The sequence below is a fragment of the Mus caroli genome, unplaced genomic scaffold (genome assembly GCF_978045245.1).
Source record: "Mus caroli unplaced genomic scaffold, Mus_caroli_1 scaffold_15, whole genome shotgun sequence".
NCBI lineage: Eukaryota > Metazoa > Chordata > Mammalia > Rodentia > Muridae > Mus > Mus caroli.
In genome coordinates, this window is record NW_028227270.1 from 100,778,674 (window position 1) to 100,797,006 (window position 18,333).

The 18,333-nt window shown below is 42.6% G+C and overlaps 1 protein-coding gene across 3 annotated transcripts in view; it reads right to left on the minus strand.

Annotated features, from left to right (window-relative positions):
* Elmo1 (engulfment and cell motility 1) overlaps window positions 1-18,333 on the minus strand; it is a 510,326-nt gene that overhangs the window by 395,762 nt on the left and 96,231 nt on the right. The gene's annotated exons all lie outside the window — the stretch shown is intronic.

Sequence of the window (18,333 nt, forward strand, 5' to 3'; positions counted from 1 at the left end):
CTCATTTTCTCACTGTGTCGTTACCATCATGACGACCTTTCTCTTTTCAAGTTGTGCCTACCACTTTGAACTTGGGTGTCACCCCAGCCCCCAGCAAGTTAGGCCTCTACATTTCTAGTCTTATTGTCTAATCATCATGTCAAACATAATTAAACAAAATTCAACTTTTCTCTGAGATTTTACTTCTAACATATTCCTTGGATTTTCAGTGATCACTTTTAGCTATGAAGTGTATACATCCCTAAGTTTAAGATGTAAGCCCTTCCAGAGTCTGCTGTCAAGAAATTCTACTCTATACAAATGACCCTTGATTCTGAATTTTGTGGATGATTAAAATAAATATGCTAAATCCACATTTTCACTGTGTCATATGCTGTGTTGAAATGTCCCCTTTCTCTTTGTTCTACCTATAACAACTGAGATCTTACCCATTATTTATCACCCACGTCAAAGCCACCTTCTCCAAGTACATGTCCCTGATCTCGCCAGAAAGACAATTATTCTCTCTCTTCACCTGGAACAAAAGATGACTCACACCTGAGTACTTTGCATATTGTCATTTCTTCTTTTCCCCTGAGAAAAAGGCATCTTAATTCATCTATAACTCTCCCATTCTCCACCTTCAGTGTTAGTATCACAGTCTGTAGGCACTAGTAGAATCTAAAAGGAGACTCAATGTTTCTATCAAATGGAAACTCATAAACTTGTCCTTTAAAAACCAAAACTGGGTCTGGAGAGATAGCTTAGTGGTTAAAAGCACTGGCTGCTCTTCCAGAGGTTCTGAGTTCAATTCCCGGCTACCACATGGTAGCTTACAATAATCTATAATGAGATCTGATTCCCTCTTCTAGTGTATCTGAAGGGAGCGACAGTGTACTCATATACATAAAATAAGTAAATTCTTTAAAAACCAAAACTGTGCTCATAGAACATTTGCCTGCTTAAACTACACCCTGGGTTCACTTCCAAAATCACTAGTCAAGTAATTAAGAAATTACTTAAGAAAAAAAAGGATGTATCAGTAAGTAAAAAAAGCAAACTATTATAAAGGAGAGACTGGGATAATAAACTGTTCTATGAAAATATTCCACTGCTGGGTGGCTCTTAGCAGCTGCTGGTCATAAGCTCACAGATACACAAAAGCTGTCATTACTCTGTACAAATTCAATCTCAGGAGAAACGCTATGCATGGCTTGGAGCCAGCCAGCTGATGAGGACAACTCTGCAGATGATAAAAGAGACACAGGACAGGATCCAGCACCATCAGTAAGCAATATCCAACAGGCAAGCCAAGTTACTCTCAAGTCAGCATAAGATACCAAACTGGAAAGCACACGGCTGGTATCATAGTTTTCTCATTTCCTGTATAAACCTTGAGTTTCGCATTAGTTAGCTGGCTGACTAGGGAACTGTAAGCCAATCACCATCTTTGCCAATAGCTGGATATGAGTTTCCATTTAATAGAAACATTGAGTCTCCTCTAGCTAGATAACACGTGGCATAGATGTTCCACTAGCACACCTTTGTGCTTTCTGTCTTTGTCTAAAGATTGGGAGTATAGTGGTCTGAGCAGCACATCCTTACATAGCTTCCTAAGATTCATTGACTAACTCTCCTTTTGCTCATTTCCCTTGGCTCCTTACTGTTGCCATGATAAAACACTATAACCAAAATCAACATGAGGAGGAAAGGGGCTTGGCTCACACTTTCAGGTCTCAAGAGAAATCAGGAAAGGCACACACTGAAAGGAACCTGGAGGCAGGAGCCATGAAGGAATGCTGTTTGCTGGCTTGCTCATAGGCTTAGAAACTTGCTTTCTTAAACAGTCCAGGGCCACCTGGCTAAGAATGGTACCAACAAGACCATTCTTGCAGTGCTGTATCAACTAATAATCAAGACAAGCCACACAGACATGCCAATGGGCCAATCTGACCCAGGCAGTTCCTCACTTGTGGCTTTCCTCTTGGGTAACTATGGGCTATGTTAAATTTACAATTAAAGCTAACTAGAAAATTCATTAAATGAAAAAGCCTAAAAAGCAAATAGAATTAGACCTAAGATGTAATGCCAAAGCCACCCAAAGAACTCAAAATCAGTTTTAGACTCTATTGGAAATCATTAGAATACACATGTTGAAAGTAAAGTATTTCAACTGCTTATGTATGGTTTTATAATGTATACAAAAACCAAATCGAGCGAAATTTCTGAAACTTTTTGCTTTGGAAGTTAAAAGTACCTTCCTAAACTACACAGTGGGCCTAGGTCAGAAGAGCAGCCCTGCATTTCAGAACACCCAGGACCACGAGACCATGACCACATTTCTACATGCACAGGGGCCCAAGCCACAACCTTTTCTCCTTCTCTTTTAGACACTGTGAGATGAATTGTTTAATCTTTGCCAGACAAACTCATCTGTTAAATGAACTATGCATTCTCATATGAACCAGTCTGGCAGGACATCATATACGAATACATGCAATTAAAAACTTGGTTTTCTTTTCCATTTTGGAGCTATGTGCTAAGAATTTTACCTAGGTCTTTTATGCTGGGATTTGAACCTGGAACCTTGCATCTGCTAGGTAAGTGCTCTGCCACTGAGCTACACCACCGGTAGAAGGTAACAGCCTTTTAATGGACTTACTCTTGTCCTTTTATCTTTTATTCTCCAAAATAATTCTTTGATTTTGTTTACTTGATCCAAGTAGGTAAATGCAGAGAGCAAATCCCCCATAAAAAGACTTCTCGCCACTTTTCATAAAATAAGCTAGAATCCTAAAATGTCCCCTTTTCTAGCAGCTCATCTCTAGTCTGCATCTCTGGCATAGCTCTTGATACCTGCGTGCTGGTTCTCCCGCTCCTTTCCCTCTGCCTCTTCCATTTCTTTTAGAAAAAGGCAGTATCATAGATGTTCAGAATCCTCACCTCCTTTCCTGATGCTTCTTCTAAGGTTTGGTTCTGAAAATAACCCCTGCGCAGATCCATGGCTCTGCAGAGATCCTTAAAATGGAACCTTTCCTTTACAAAACCAGCTTTCTCCTTTTGTCTGCCTTTTTTCTTTTAGAAAAATGTCCACTCTGTCAACTGAGGGCATATATGTCCCTTGAAGGCATGAGAGACCTGTTCAGGACTGTTTATTTAGGAGGAAGCCAGGCCAGCCTGCCAGGAGGCACTTTCCCAGGAGACCCCTCAGCTGTTATCTATCCCTCATCAGAGGTCCTCCCAGTCCAGCACAGGATGATCCTGGCTGCTCCTGGCTACACAGCCACCTGTTCCTGACTGCCAACCAACACTCCTGGCTTGGGGACTGTACCCATCCCCCTTGTTCACCTTCGAGCTTTCCAATCTGTTGCTGTCCACGTTTCTGCCTTGCCACCTGCCTGCTGCAGCTGGCAGCAGCCTAGCTGATGTACCCACACACCTGTCAGGGACAGGGTACTGTGGGCTGCAGTTCTCTAAATCTGCCAGCCACAGTTTAGGATCCCAGATGCCCTATGTACTACAAGTATTTCTATAGAAAAACCCTCAACTCCATCAGAAGTACATTTGCTCAGAATAGTTTCTGGACAGAAAAACATGCCCAGGGGATGAGATTAAGGGAAAAGACCCCTGAAAGTCACTTGGGATTGTAGTTACCTCTTAGTTCCCCAACCTTCTCTCTGTCTGGACCTTCTGAGCAGCTTCAGAAAAATATCCAGGGGCAGCACCCTATCTCTGCAGCCCCCAGTTTTATAAAGTTGGGTACATTGCCTCTCTTCTCAGTGTGTGTTTACCCTTCCAAAAACCATACTAAAAGCTATCCCTTGCACACAGTAGCATCATAAAAATTGAGACCATAAGGCAAGACCCTTGGAAGGGCACGTGCCACATAGTAAGATATAAATGTCACCTACACAGAGGTCCATTCAATGTAATCTCCATGTTTAGACATTCGCAGATACTTATTTTAAAAAAAATAATAACCCATAGTTTAAAAAATTAAGCAAATTCCTTTATATCCAATTCTTCCTCCTGTTCTAATGTGACTCTGCCTGAGATGGTTCGTCCTGATCTTTATTCTTAAAGGTATTCTACATATGAGTCTATTTGCTTTGAAGATGGTAGCCTCTGAGACCCTCTGGCAGTTCCCAGTGCACACAGTATGCACTTTATGAATCCTGGGGAGTGTAACTTCTTTTGTCCATGGTCTCTGACTTTTCCTGAAGTGCAGACAAGTAGCTGAGGAGGGACACAGCAAGAGTGCAAAGGGACCTCTAGGCCCCATGAACCACCGACCTTCCCATATAGCCATTAACTCAGCCCCTTAATTGGAAAACTACTTTCCATAAAGATCTCAAGGTTTTTTTGGTCCTAGATTCTTAATCCTTTCTGCAGTGCTTTAAAAGAACCTGGCAGCCACTTTATTCTGACACTCTGAAGCAGTACTGCCCAGCGCTGGGGATTTTCCTTTGCTTTATAGATGGAAACTCAGTGAACATATTCTGCACAGCAGTTATGCGTAATGTTAGCCCAGAGAGAAAAGAAACCCAGCTGCCAACCGTCAGGGTACCACAGAGAATGCATTCGAAGGTTGACTGTAACTTGCACAATATGACTTGGAAAAACTTTAATGTACAATGGCCCATCTAGTCACAGAGTGGCCCGGACAACTGGGTCAGTGACACCAGTTACTCTGTTCGCTTTATTGTCCTCCAAAGGTCTTCTGACTGCCCCACACTGAGCTGCAGGCTTAGTAAGGAGGTATGTGGTATGCTCTGAGAGTGGTGTGTGTATACATTGGTTGTTCTCGGGACAAAAACTGAACTGATCTGAAGGAAAATAACAAAATTCACACTTCCAAGAGGCAAATGTAGCTAGTTCTTGCAAAATAAGTATTTTGACAACAGTTGCAATGTGAGTCACCAAAACAAGATTCCAAAGTATCAAAAATGAGATGACAAATCCTGCCTGCTATTTCTTGACAAATGATGATTTACTTGAAAATTGGTTTATTACATGGTACTTGTTTCAAGATTCATAAACGAACAAAGTATTTTTTTTTAACCAACATAAAGTGTAGTTAAAAAAAATACTGGGCTATGAAGATAAGCAAAGACATAAATAATTCTCACCCCAACACATTAGTGGGCCATTGATAAAGTTATCTCTTTTAAAGGCTCTCATATATTCTGTAGAAGCTGAGGTTTTTCCTATTGAAATGAAAGAGAAATTCCAATTTTTGAAGAGAATTCAATCACAACACAGAAGCTCCTGTGTCATGTATGACCTCCTGAGACTTTTTCCAACTGCTGACTGCTTTGTTTTATTCATACCAATATTTATTACACCTCATTATCTCTGACAACAAGAACCGATTTCTTACTTCCTGACTCATTCTCAACTTTCCTCAATATCAAGCTTTCTAAGAATTCCTGCTTCACCATGACTCCAGCCTCGATAGCAGCCTGCTTCCCGCTGCCCTACCCTTACGACCAAATGCTCTTTTCACACTGTAAATTGATTCAGGTCTTGTGGTCTGCTTACCTGTCTTCATGTCAAATAATCCACTTATGTATGTCAAGATCATATACTGAATCTTAACCGTATTTATGAGCACAGTTTGAACCTAAGAAGCCAATATGACAAAAATATGAAAGTCTACCCTGATAACTAGAAAGTGGCTGGAATAAGAGACTAGATGTGAATAAGCCACCTAAGTTCTCATGGCCAAGTAGGATCCAGGCTTAATTTAAACACAGAATTGAGAAAGACTTGCCAAGCTCTCGAGAGATAGCTCAGAGGTTAAGAGCACTGGTTGCTCCTGAGTTCAGTTCCCAGCAAACACATGGTGGCTCATAACTACCTATAATGAAATCTGGTGCCCTCTTCTGGCCTGCAGACAGGCAGAACACTATACATACTAAATAAACCTTTTTCAGAAATCAGAGAAAGCTTTGTCAACTGCAAAGAAGGTAGAAGTGAGAGATGGCACTTGTCTCAAGTTAAGGTTTCTATTGCTGTGACGAAACATCATGACCAAAGCAACTTGAGGAAGAAAGGGTTTAGTTGGCTTAAAGGAAGTCAAGACAGGAACTCAAGCAGGGCAGAGACCTGGAGGCAGGAGTGGAAGTGGAGTCCATGAAGGAGTGCTACTTACAGGATTGCTCCCCCAGGCTTGCTCAGCCTGCTTTCTTACAGAACCCAAGATTCTCCGTCCAGGGGTGGCAGGACCCACAGTGGGTGGGTCCTCCCCATCTTATAGAAGCAGAGTCTTATTTTCCTAAGTCTCCTCTCAGATAACATTAACTTGTATCAAGCTGACATAAAACTACTTAGCACATGGCAGTCCAAAGAGTAAGAGAGTGAACTGATGGTGGTGGCAATTTTAAGAATCAAGTTCCCACCCTCTGTGGACATATTATGCCAATTTATCCTCTCTTAATTGCAGGGGGTTTGCTGAGACGTCCGCCAGCAGGCACTGGAGAAACGTTGGGCTTCTTGATCTGAAACAAATGTTCTATTAATGTGAGGGTGACAACCCGAGGCAGAACTGCGGGCTTGAAGAATATTAAAGCAGGCTCTGAAAAGAAAATCTAACATATGCAAACAATGGGCATGAAGTCTTCATATTCCTTTGCCTTCAATAAAGCATTAATAAGACTTGACTGTCTGTCCTTATGTGACCAGCACTGTAATATTTAGCAACAGTGGCTGCTATCTGATCCCATACTCATATCATAGGACTAAGCCTACTGTATTGCTGAGAAAACTCTGTGAGGCTGTGTAAGGAAGATGCTCAGAGCCATGCTGCACAGATGACACCATCAGAATGGAAGGACACTGTGATTCTAAGTACCTTGGTGCTTAATCTTGGTGATAAATGTTACTTGATTTATATATTTTTTAACATGTCCAGAAGACTAGTGGGTAATCCTTACACATTATCCACAGGAATCATGATTAAAAACTTAATACTAACTGAAAAACTCTTTTTTATTTTAAGATTTATTTATTTTATTTATATGAGTACACTGTAGCTGTCTTCAGATACACCAGAAGAGGCCATCAGATCCCATTACAGATGGTTGTAAGCCACCATGTGGTTGCTGGGAATTGAACTCAGGACATCTGGAAGAGTAGCCAGTGCTCTTAACTGCTGAGCCATCTATCTCTGCTGCCCAACTCTGGAACTCTGCACTTCAGCTCTCCACTTCAGCTCCCTTTAGCTTTTAATATTCAAATCATCACCTCCAAGCTGGCTGCACCATGGTCCTTCCTTGTCTCAGGCCTCTTCAAATGTGTGTGTGTGTGTGTGTGTGTGTGTGCACCCACAAGCTCAAACTCAACTATCACCTCCACACTCTCAATTCTCAATTTACATTTGTCTCCTTCTAGCTTGTCAAAAAATAGACCTGCAATGAATATTCCATCTTTCCTATCCTTCATATTGTGGTGTTGAGTCCCAATTCTGTCAATTCACCTTGAGGAAACACCTCAAACTTTTCTCTTTATTGTGCATATAGATAGAGAGGAGCAACAAGAGGTAGCCTGTGAAGATCCTCGGGCATTTCTGACTGTCAGTACAACAAATAGAAAGCAATAGCTAAATGGACTCCTGTGATATATATGGAAGAGTTGCCATCACCACAAGAATACAAGAGGTGCCAGGCAGTGGTGGTGCATGCCTTTAATCCCAGCACTTGGGAGGCAGAGGCAGGCGGATTTCTGGGTTCGAGGCCAGCCTGGTCTATAGAGTGAGTTCCAGGACAGCCAGGGCTACACAGAGAAACCCTGTCTCGAAAAAAAACAATTTAAAAAAAAAAAAAAAAGGAAAGCTAAAAGCAGAACCACCAGGATCATATATGGAATCTTGAAAGCTTGGTGCATCCCAGGTTTTTAAACGGGAAAAGCAGCATAACTGGGTTGTATTCTTGAACAACAGCAGATTTTGCTGGAGGTGGAGAAGCCAGTAAAAACCTAATGGAAAGCTGAAAAAGGCAGCCACTGAACAAGACCAAGCCTGAAGCACAATTGCTGAGGGAAGGACATTATTAAAGGACCACAGCAATGGTACTGCAATCACTGAAGGAGAGAGCTCTTGATCCTTTTGCCTCCCTTGTTACCAGGCAGAGCTGTGGCAGTGGCGCTGGGACCATCGGAAAGTACAAAGCACCACCTCACCCACCCGCAGCCCCCAGGCCTTTGAGTTTCCATTTCTTGGACAGAGAACTATGTCTCTGAGGTTCCAGAAGGGAAAGCCATGTATCATTCAATCATCAAAATCCTGTTCTTTCTCATGGCAGAATTTTCTTCAGTACCAAAGGGATAAAATATTAGGCAGCACTTCTTTAAATATTGCTTCTGCTGCATTCATTCTCTCACGATTAGTAGAATTGACCATTGATCACAATTTGGGATTTGCCAGCACACCCTGACATTCATAATTTGCATTCCTTTTTAAAGGTTATCTTTTGGAGGAATCCTATTTTTATCTTTTTTTTTAACCAATTCCCTCTTAAGATAAATCATTTTGTTTTTTATTCTTCTAAATATTTGGTATACTGTATCTTGTATTTTATTAGCTATTTGCGACGTTTCCTTCCCAGGGTTTCTAGTTGGCTTTTTCTCATGCTTACTCATTCTTGGTTTACAACTGTATGTTCATAGTCTTTGTTTTTATAGTTACTAGTGCCTCTCTTATAAAGTTCTTCCTTTGACGAGACTTGATGCCGTCCTATGTTTCAGTTTTCTGGGGCTGTTTTCCTCAACACTGACAAGAAAGGCCTCAGTAGCAGGTGTGGAAATGAGATCACAGTGGAAGGAAAGCTGTCTACACTGGCTGGTGGGCGGAATGCCGAGGGACAGGGGAATCTAGGAAAACTCACAGTTTCGCTGATGCAGAGGGGATAAGGGGATGCCCTTCCTTACCGAGGAAGGAGGGAGAGAACTACATAGCGGCAGAAGAAACCTTGGAGTGGAGACATTTTAAAATTGCAGAACTAGAGATTTCTAGAAGGGCAAAGAGGCAGATGTCTCGTCATCTATATGGATTAAGAAGTCAGGGATATCGGCTAGAAATTAGAATCACCCTATCACTGACGAAAACTGTATTAAATCCTACCATGTTACCACAAACTTGTCCCACAGTCACTGGGTCGGTCTCATGAGGCTCGCATATTTAGAATCCTTAATGAGGATAAGGAAAGTGGTACTCTGTCAAAAGCCATCCATTTTCACAATTGTACTATACTGTATTTATCAATAAACATAGAGAACAGTAACATCATCTCTCTCCTTTACTCTGCTAACAGAACATACAGCTGTGACTTTGCAAGCACAAGGAACACTCGGGAACAATGTAGATCATCACACAGTGGGCTTCAAAGTTGGCAAGGGGAATCCTTCCTGGTATTACAGGTGCACACAAGGCCCTCATTTATCTAGTCTAAAGAGTCAGACATGACCTCCCTCAGGAATCTAGGCTTTATCTGAGATGGGAGAGTGAAGGTCAGCTAGGCAGAGAAGCAAGGAACCTGAGTTCCAGTTCAGAAAAGCTTGATTTATTATTTATTATTATCTATTAAGGAGGAAAGGACTCTGTATGAACATGGAGGGAATGTGGCATATGATGACAGACATAAGCCACTGTGGCCCTACAAAGGCTGGCAAAGTCCATAAGGGATAAGGACCCAGATTCTAGAAGCCACAGAAGGACAGTGTCCAACATAGGCAGAGTCCTGAGCCATTCAGAAGGGAGGCTTTCCAGCATTGATTTTTTTTGAGGAAGTGTGGGAGATGCAAGGAGTTGTCACCATGATAGAGACAGCAATGACTGAAAGGACACACTTAGCAACTGAACGGTTGATAGATACAAAAAAGAGCAAGCAGGGGTTTCGTTCCCATGACTGTCTTCTCCTCCCCAGAGCTCTGGACACACTTTACCTCAGCCAGAAACTGTCTTTACTTATAAGGTGAAGGGTCATCATTCTGAGGTCACAGAGTCCTTCATACTGAAGTGAGTGTGTGTGTGTGTTTGTGTGTGTGTGTGTGTGTGCGCGCGCGCGCACGCACAAACGGGTCTGTGTCTGTGTGTCTCTCATCACACACTAATCTCTACCTGATTTATTAAAAACAAGACACAAGGCATGACACATACAAAATGTTGCAGAAATTAAGAAAGCTTTACTCACAAAGTTTCAGTCGAATACTATTGACTCAAAACTCTGCCCTGAGTTGCCCAAACTTCATTAAGCATAGATTCTATGGAGGAGGCAGGCTGCAGGATAACCCCGCACCAACCAGCAAGCGTGCAAATCATAAGCTTTACTTTAAAAAAGAACAGCTTGGAAGCCAGGGTTCACTACTGCTCAGTTAAACTCAGTTGAGGAGAGAAATACATTGGTTGCTTTTCTTTTCCTATTCATGTAATATTCTATCATATGAGGTTCTATAGACTACCCTATGTGTGTATGTGTGTGTGTGTGTGTGTGAGAGAGAGAGAGGGAGAGAGAGAGAGAGAAGACCCAGAAAAGGAACTACCACAATCACATTATTTTAAAGGAAGTTTAAGAAATAGCTGCTACATTACCAAACCGAAGCATTGCAACAATCAGAGGAGGGATAACTTCCCCCACCAGCAGCATTCCAGAAAAAGCCTAATGTACTATCATTGGCTTATCACACACTTCTCACCTGAGGTTAAGAGAGTTTTTGAAGGTGTTATGTTTGTACTCCTTACTTTACTGCATAAAGCAAGGAGAGGCTCAGAATTATTAGGATGCTGTTATTGATGTAGAAATAGATCATCAGCTTTAAGGGAGGCATTGAAATTTACTGTGGGAGCCAGACACATTGTCAGCAGAGCCAGTAAATGCCCAGACCTCACAATAGTGTTTTCCAAATGCAACACAAACCATGAGATCATCCCCCAAGGGAGTTGGATAAAAACAGTAATCCATGGACCCGAACCACTCATCCATCCTCTTTGTATTTTCAATGGCTCCTGAGCAATCCTAAAGCAAAGCCAAGCTAGGGAGCTCTCGTCTGGTTCATTTTGAACAGGAGGATAGATATTCTATCCCCTGCCCAAGGAATATTTGGCAATGTCTAGACACTTCTGCTCATCACACTGCTAGAGAGGTGATTCTGGCAGCTAATGAGGAAAGCTAGGATGTCCTTAAAGTGCCAGGAGACACAGGGCAGCCCCAAAAATAAGCATTATCAGGCACAAAGCACCAGAGGTAAGCATCTAACCCAGGGCTAGAGAGAAACACTGCAAGGTTACAAAGAAGTTCTGTCACAATTCTGTCTTGATTTTTCTCCTCTTACATTATCTTAAGAGCCTCATCTGAATTCAGCTGTTTTATGTGGAGCTTGGTATCTATCAGCTGCTTTTGACCAAACAATCAATGTTTAAACACCTTGAGATTTGCAGCTTTCCGAGCTGAAGTTCTGGTTTAATGTATTCAAGGAGAAGTTTTGATTATTGGTTTGAGATTTGCCTAAAACATGAGATGCTCGTTCTATTCTGTATAACAGGAGAATGAGATCTGGCTGCTAATGGTGGTGGCATCATTAGGCAGAGAGCAGAATGCTTCCCTCACAGTGCCATGTAAGCAAGAAAGGACTTAGGAATACTGCCAATTCTTTCTTACAAAATTGGAACCCTCTCCTGGTAATACCCAGGGGAAATGCTAACTTTTTGAGTCCAATCAGTTTCCACCACATCCATATTTTAAGCGCCCTGCTAATCTGCTGCCCAGGAGCCCACCCACCTCCTGCATGCTAGCCTGCCTGACCCTGTAGGGCTTGCATGGCCCAGGGGGGCAGATCACCTGTGGTTTTTAAGAAAATGGAGTCTTGGCTCTCTTCACTCAACACGTTCCTGAAAGTGTCAGCGATAGCCATGGAACAAGCACACCTATGATGGTGTGCAGTTCAAACCAGACTGCCGTCACTGGGAAGAATCACTAAGGAGGAGCACAATAGATGGAGTGGCGATAGCAGAACCAGACAACAGAGAGACCTAGATTTACCAATGCCTGCTTGTGCAGCTTCTCCAACAGTGCTGGATTCAATGCAGCACCTTCCTAGCAGAATTCCTCCTGGGGGACCAGGGGATGGGCCTGTGAATAATTATGAAAGACGACACCTTTGTGGAACTCTTAGGGCTGTAGGAATCTGACAAAACTCGATGCACAGAGCATGTATGCTGCCTGGCATAGTATACGTTGACTAGATTGCAGCCATTATTATTCCTGTTGCTACTGTTATGGGAATGACCCACAAAACCCTGAAATGCCAAAATCTGAGCACACTTTACTCAATTAATGCTCTTTTAAAAAGTCTAACCTAACTCACATTTTCACCTGCTGAATTATACCTTAAACATACTACAAAAACATGATAACTGGGGGAAAAAAACAGACAATGTATACATGGTTACCCAAAAACACATATATCTGTGTTTCTTTTGGGGAAACAAACTTGTCATCAATATACGGTGTTCTTTAAAATGTGACAAATGAAAACAATCAAAGCTTTATTCTTATCTTAGCTGTTGAAAATTCATGTCCAAGGTATACACACAGACAAAAGAGATCAGTGTACAAGGCCCCAGGCCATAAACATCTTACACCACAGGCTGACCACTAGGAGCTTCTAATCAATTTCACAAGAGAAATGTAAATTTCATTGCATACAGAATTTATAAACTGCAAATAAAAACAGCAGGCAGTAAAAATGGCTCAAAAAATGAAAGGCTGGAAAAAAGACTGTATGACAATGTGCTGGGAGAAGAGCTGGGTAAGGAGGCAGACCTCAGCAGGAGCTAAAGTTCCCAGCAGAGGCAGGCAAGATAAACACTGGGAGGGTTTCAGGGCCGTAAACTGCTGGAGGGGCACGTGGAGAAATGAGGAAGCCTATGACCACGCAGGGACATACGTCTAAACAATCTGCACTTATGACACAGGAGGGGACTTCAGAACGGCAGATGCCTCAGACACACATCACTTGGAGGAAATGACAGGAGGCTATGAAGCTAGCTATGCTGAAGATATTGATTTGAGATTGAGAATCACTAGAAAATCCCATAATCATAATCATTCATAATCTTTTTTTTTTCCCTTTAGGATATGCCACTGTTCTCAGACAAAATCCTTCTCTGAATCCTCAGAACAGAAAAATGGCCTAATACAAATTCACTCTGGCAGGAATGAGCAAGGAGGCCCTGAAAATCCAGGAACCAATTATAAACCCGCCAAATTAAGTCTGGAAGCCAAGAACATCTTTCCTTCTGTTGGGTATCCAGCCTAAAGGGAAGCTTCTTAAGACAGGAAGTAGTAAACAACTCAAAATACTTTCAGGAAGTGCCTGAAACTGACCAGATTCACTAGGCTCCTCCCTCCTCAAGAGGAAACAGTAAAGACTGCTTGAGAGTTCTCTCAGAACACCCTAGCTACAAAGAAAACAGGGAGCCAAGCCTAGCAGCCTGGAGAAAACAACAGGCCAAACTGCCTAGAAGAAACAATGACCAGCAGAGCTGCCTGGGGGATGCTCAGAAGAACTGAGCCAAAAGAAGAGGACACTCTTCAACCTGCTGGGCTGCCTTCATGCTGTGTAGTGAGGATGAGATTTCTAGCCTTTATAAGCTGTTACCCATGCTGACATTGGCTGTGTTCATGCAGCTGCCTTTGAGTCATCTCTGCTTCTGTAAGCAACCTTTCACTCATATTTGTGTAACTAGCTCTAATAATAATGTTTCACCAAGTTGGGTCTACCATGGGCTACCAATCTGTAGTGAGTGTGTATTGTGTCTCCCAAGGAAAAGTTAGTCAAACATCATCACCCTCTGGGACTTTATCAGCAGTTCTCTAACACACACTTAGTGAAGATGACTGGCCCTTTGCCTGACATGCAAATAGTCTCCATGTACAAAGTATACGGCCCATCCACTGGACTATATTTGATCCCCTGAGACCCTTTTCTTTACAAGTGTAGAATACCACCAACCATCTATATGCCTTTTAAAAGTAAGAGTAGTTTATATATGGAAAACCATGCCTCCAACACACAGAGATTTGAAAGTGATGCCAGATAATACCCCACACTGGTCATGGGAACAGGTATCACATAGACAGGGATCATATTTAACATCTGGGAGATCATGGAATTAAGATCAAAATTGCCCATCCACAGTGAGTGCACAAACCATAAGGCTGAGGATAGAAAAGATCTGGACAGAAGTAGACTAGGATCAAGGAGGAAACTTGATCCAGAATAACCAAGGAATTAAGTCTCACAGGACTGACTGATGTCTGAGGATAGGGCTGTAGGAGTATTCTGTGTAGTATTACAGGGGAAATGAGGCTGAAGGAAGACCACTGGACTGAAGCTAGTAGATAGTATATTAGCAAGGCCAGCTCCATAGGAAAGGAAAGTGCTGTTCACCCAGAAGGCACCATGACATCATAGCTAATATGCTGAAAGCATCCAAGCAAGTATGAGAATAGAGGAACTGTAAGGAAATGGCTGATCAGAGTTCCAATAGGACAATTTCCAACAGTAAGAATCTTGTTGTCAGAGAAAAGAGTCTGTAAAGGGAGCAGCACTGGATGGGGCCAAAGCCTTTCAAAGAAAGGCTGCTAAGAACCACAAGAGATGGACTGGGCTGGAACAGGCTGAGAAGCCTGCCCCGCTTCTGTCTCTCCTGGAAAAGGAAGACAGGTTGGAGAGAGAGAGAGACAGAGAGACAGAGAGTCAGAGAGAGAGACAGAGAACCTTTCACAAGGCAGGTTTTCAAATCTCAATGTCAGAAACTGAGCTAGTCCAGAAACCAGGACCCTGAGATAGCATAACTTGGAATGTGTGTGTTCTCAGTCTGAGCTGAAACTAAGCCTCTAGTGGTGGGACAGGGCAGTGGAGCCTTTGATAGGTGACTAAGTCAGGAAAGCCATCTTTACACTGTGACCCAGAGAGTCAGCCTGTACCATGGGCCATGGAAGGAAACCTTTGGTAACTGCAGAGCCTACCAGATCCTCAACCTTGGTGGCTTGATCTTCAACTCCCAGTCTCCAAAAATGGGAAGCACAAGATCTGTTTATTATCCCATCTGAAGTACTTTGTTACTGTAGCTGAAATTCCAACCAAAGATCCTTGCCAGGAGTCAGTACTCCTGCTCTGCCCCAGCAAACACAACACGCATCCCTACTGCACACCATTTCCACCCCCACCCTCACCCCACCCCCCTGTACACTGGCACTGCCACTCAGGAAGAACCTCTGGCCAGATGCTCAGACTCCACAGTTATGCAGCATTTACTAGGGGAATGATAACTAAAACAGAAAGTGTGGCAGCACTGTGGCTTCTGCCATCTCGAAGACCACCCTCTTTAGCCCTACACAGCCTGGCTGGAACAGGGTCAAGTACTGGACCAAGAGAGAGGATGACTTTGGAATGTGCCATCTGGTGCAGCAAAAGTCCATTCACGAAAAGATCCTAGCGAGTCTTCCTGTTGAGCAGAAAAAACACAAAAGGAATCTGCTCAAGACTTTGAAGGAATGTAAACAAGTCCACAGTGAGCAAGCAGATGTCCTTGGAAACAGGTGCCATTAGAGGACAGCTGGGTAGAGGGGAGCCCAGACAACTACCACAGCAGAAGCCCCTCCACCACGATTCACTGGCGAAGTGTCCATCTATCAAGGACAGACTGGTCACGAGACATTGGAGAAGCAGCCTTTAAGTGCAAGTCCACTCCTAGCCACCGGTGCTTATTATGTTAAGTGCATCCCTGCCCTTGTTGACAGAATAAAATTCTCTGCAGCTCAGCATTGTATACTCTGGGTAAACTTCCTGCACAATTCCAGCACAAGGTTCAAGGACACCTACTCATAGTTGAGACGATGACAGCATGAAGGCGGGAGGCCCCAAAACAGCGATGCCTAACCCAACCTTTACCAAAATGCTGTTAGTGAACTAGTAGTTATCTGGGTTTAAAGGAAGCAATGCGCTTTCCAACATTTCTGCTAACAAGTGTGCAAGGGGCAGGCAGACAGTAGGAGCCTTACTGAATGATGCAGCGAACCAGGGGAAACTCCTGCTAGTCATCATTTCAAGTATTCAATGCATGTGCAAGTATGTTTCCAAGTCTCATGCCAACTTGGCATTGTATCAGGAAACAAGATCTGACTGCAGCATTGCTGTGGATCTGCTGTAAGTCCTCCCAGGCAGGAAGAGCCGGGTTCCTCATTCTTTGTCTGCCTCAGTGTGGAATTCAGACAACCATTTAAAAGTTAAATCTTGAGAGGAAGGAAGCCCCCAGCCCTGACCCAGCCTTCTCACTAACTGACAGGTAACATGACTTCTCTGAATGTCCATGTGCTCATCCATGGCACTGGAGTAACGAACAAGAATGAAAGAAAGTCATGGGAGAGTCCCTGACGTGTCTCCCTGAAGAGGACATGGCACCATTTCCCTGGAACTTTATCTCAAAATGCAAAATTCAAATCTACTAGACAGAATGTACCAGGGAGCCCCAAGCTGAAGTGCTTTCCATAAAATAACTGCCAGAAATGACTAAAGAAGTATTTGAGACAATGGAGACAAAAGAGGTATAATAATAAATGTAGTAGATGATTTGAGGTGGGCTTTTAGACATAATAGAAAAATGGCTATGACTTTACTGGAACAAATGATGAAATATAAATATGGACTATATACTGTATTTAATGTGATTATGGAGCAAGCATCTGGTCTAAAATTGTGCGACAATGTTGGAGTTAGGGAATACAAAATACAAGGGAATGGAAACGCATAGAGTCTTTGCAGTTTTCTATAAATCTAAAATTGTTCCAAAGTACAAAGATTATCTTCTTTTTAAATTGTTGAAACTCCCATACACAGAGAAGGCCATCCCCAGGCATCTGGAATATGAATCTAAGGCTGCCTTAACAGAGAAGCCATAAATTCCACCAATCATGATTAAACCAAAATTAAATAGTTCATCAGAACCAGGAAATGAGACTCTCTTAGAATAAACTGACGGTGACAGTGACTCTAATGTGCACCCTGGCTTGGGTGCCACTTGTCACTTAGTTGTACACGGGGATACCCTGGGAATCTTGTCATCATGCATATCTGGGTCAGCAGTCTAGGTAAGGCCTGAGAATCTGCATTTCTAAGGCCCAGGCATCTATCTGTTCCTGAACCCTGAATGCTGATAAAGCAAACCAAAGAGACAGAATGGACCATGCCCCACTCCTCTGCAGAGCACAGGACTGCCGTGACTGAGGGACCACTTTTACCTTGGTTGTCATTCTTTTGGACAGATCACACTTAATCCCAACCCCATTCAGTCTATGACAGATATTACTAGATAATCTCTTTAAAGGCAAAATGTAACTGGTCCTGGGCCCGTGGTGTGAAGAAGTGTGAGTGCAGGCTGAAGCATGAGTGCTGGCTGCCTGACACCTGCACAAAGCTATGGTGCAGGCTTTACTTGTAAGTGTTTCTCCATTGAGTGAAAATGACAGTGAGATGATGGTGTGATGGTCACTCTTTCACTAACCTTTCTTACATGCAGATTTAAGCCCAATTATTCTGATCTGACCTGTAGGGTTTGTTTTGATTACTCTTTTGAATCTACACAATGCCATGTAACTCCGGCCGGTGATCTTCAACCTGATAATAAAATCTGACCAGAAAAAGAACTGTGACTATAATTATAAAATAGTATCAAGAGTATAATGGCTGGCGTTGCCATGGTATTCTAATTGAAAGTATAGAATGTCACTATACCTCTTGAACCCTGTAAGTATAAATTAAGTCTCGTCCTTCTTCCCTCCAATCACTTGTTCTAGAATGACCTCAGTGAAATGAGAACAAAGCAAATTCCCTGGACAATCTGTAATCAGAGTCAGAACCACGTCACATGACCGCCAATCATCCATACCCACAGACGACATGATTCTTAGATGAATTTCCTTTTATATTCATTACATATTTTCTGATTCTGTACCAGATTCCAGATAATGTGGTCTGTTCTAATTTTATTAATAAGTTGTTAATATAACAAAACACTTGTTGGTTCTTCTGGAGATAAATAGGTGTTTTTTAAAGTAAGTTTTACATTGCCCATATAAAAATCTGCCCCGTAACAAGTCCCAGCAGTAGAATGGGACAGTCCATCTGTCCTGATGCTCAGAACCCAATCCCTCCAGCTGCTATCACTACTGCTTCAGATTGGAACCCAGTATTGACAGAATCCAGCAGATGGGGCAAGACTATAAAAGTCCCATCCACTGCCATTGTATATACACAGTCCACACTGTAGTAACTACTGCCCGGATTTCAGAGCCCCTT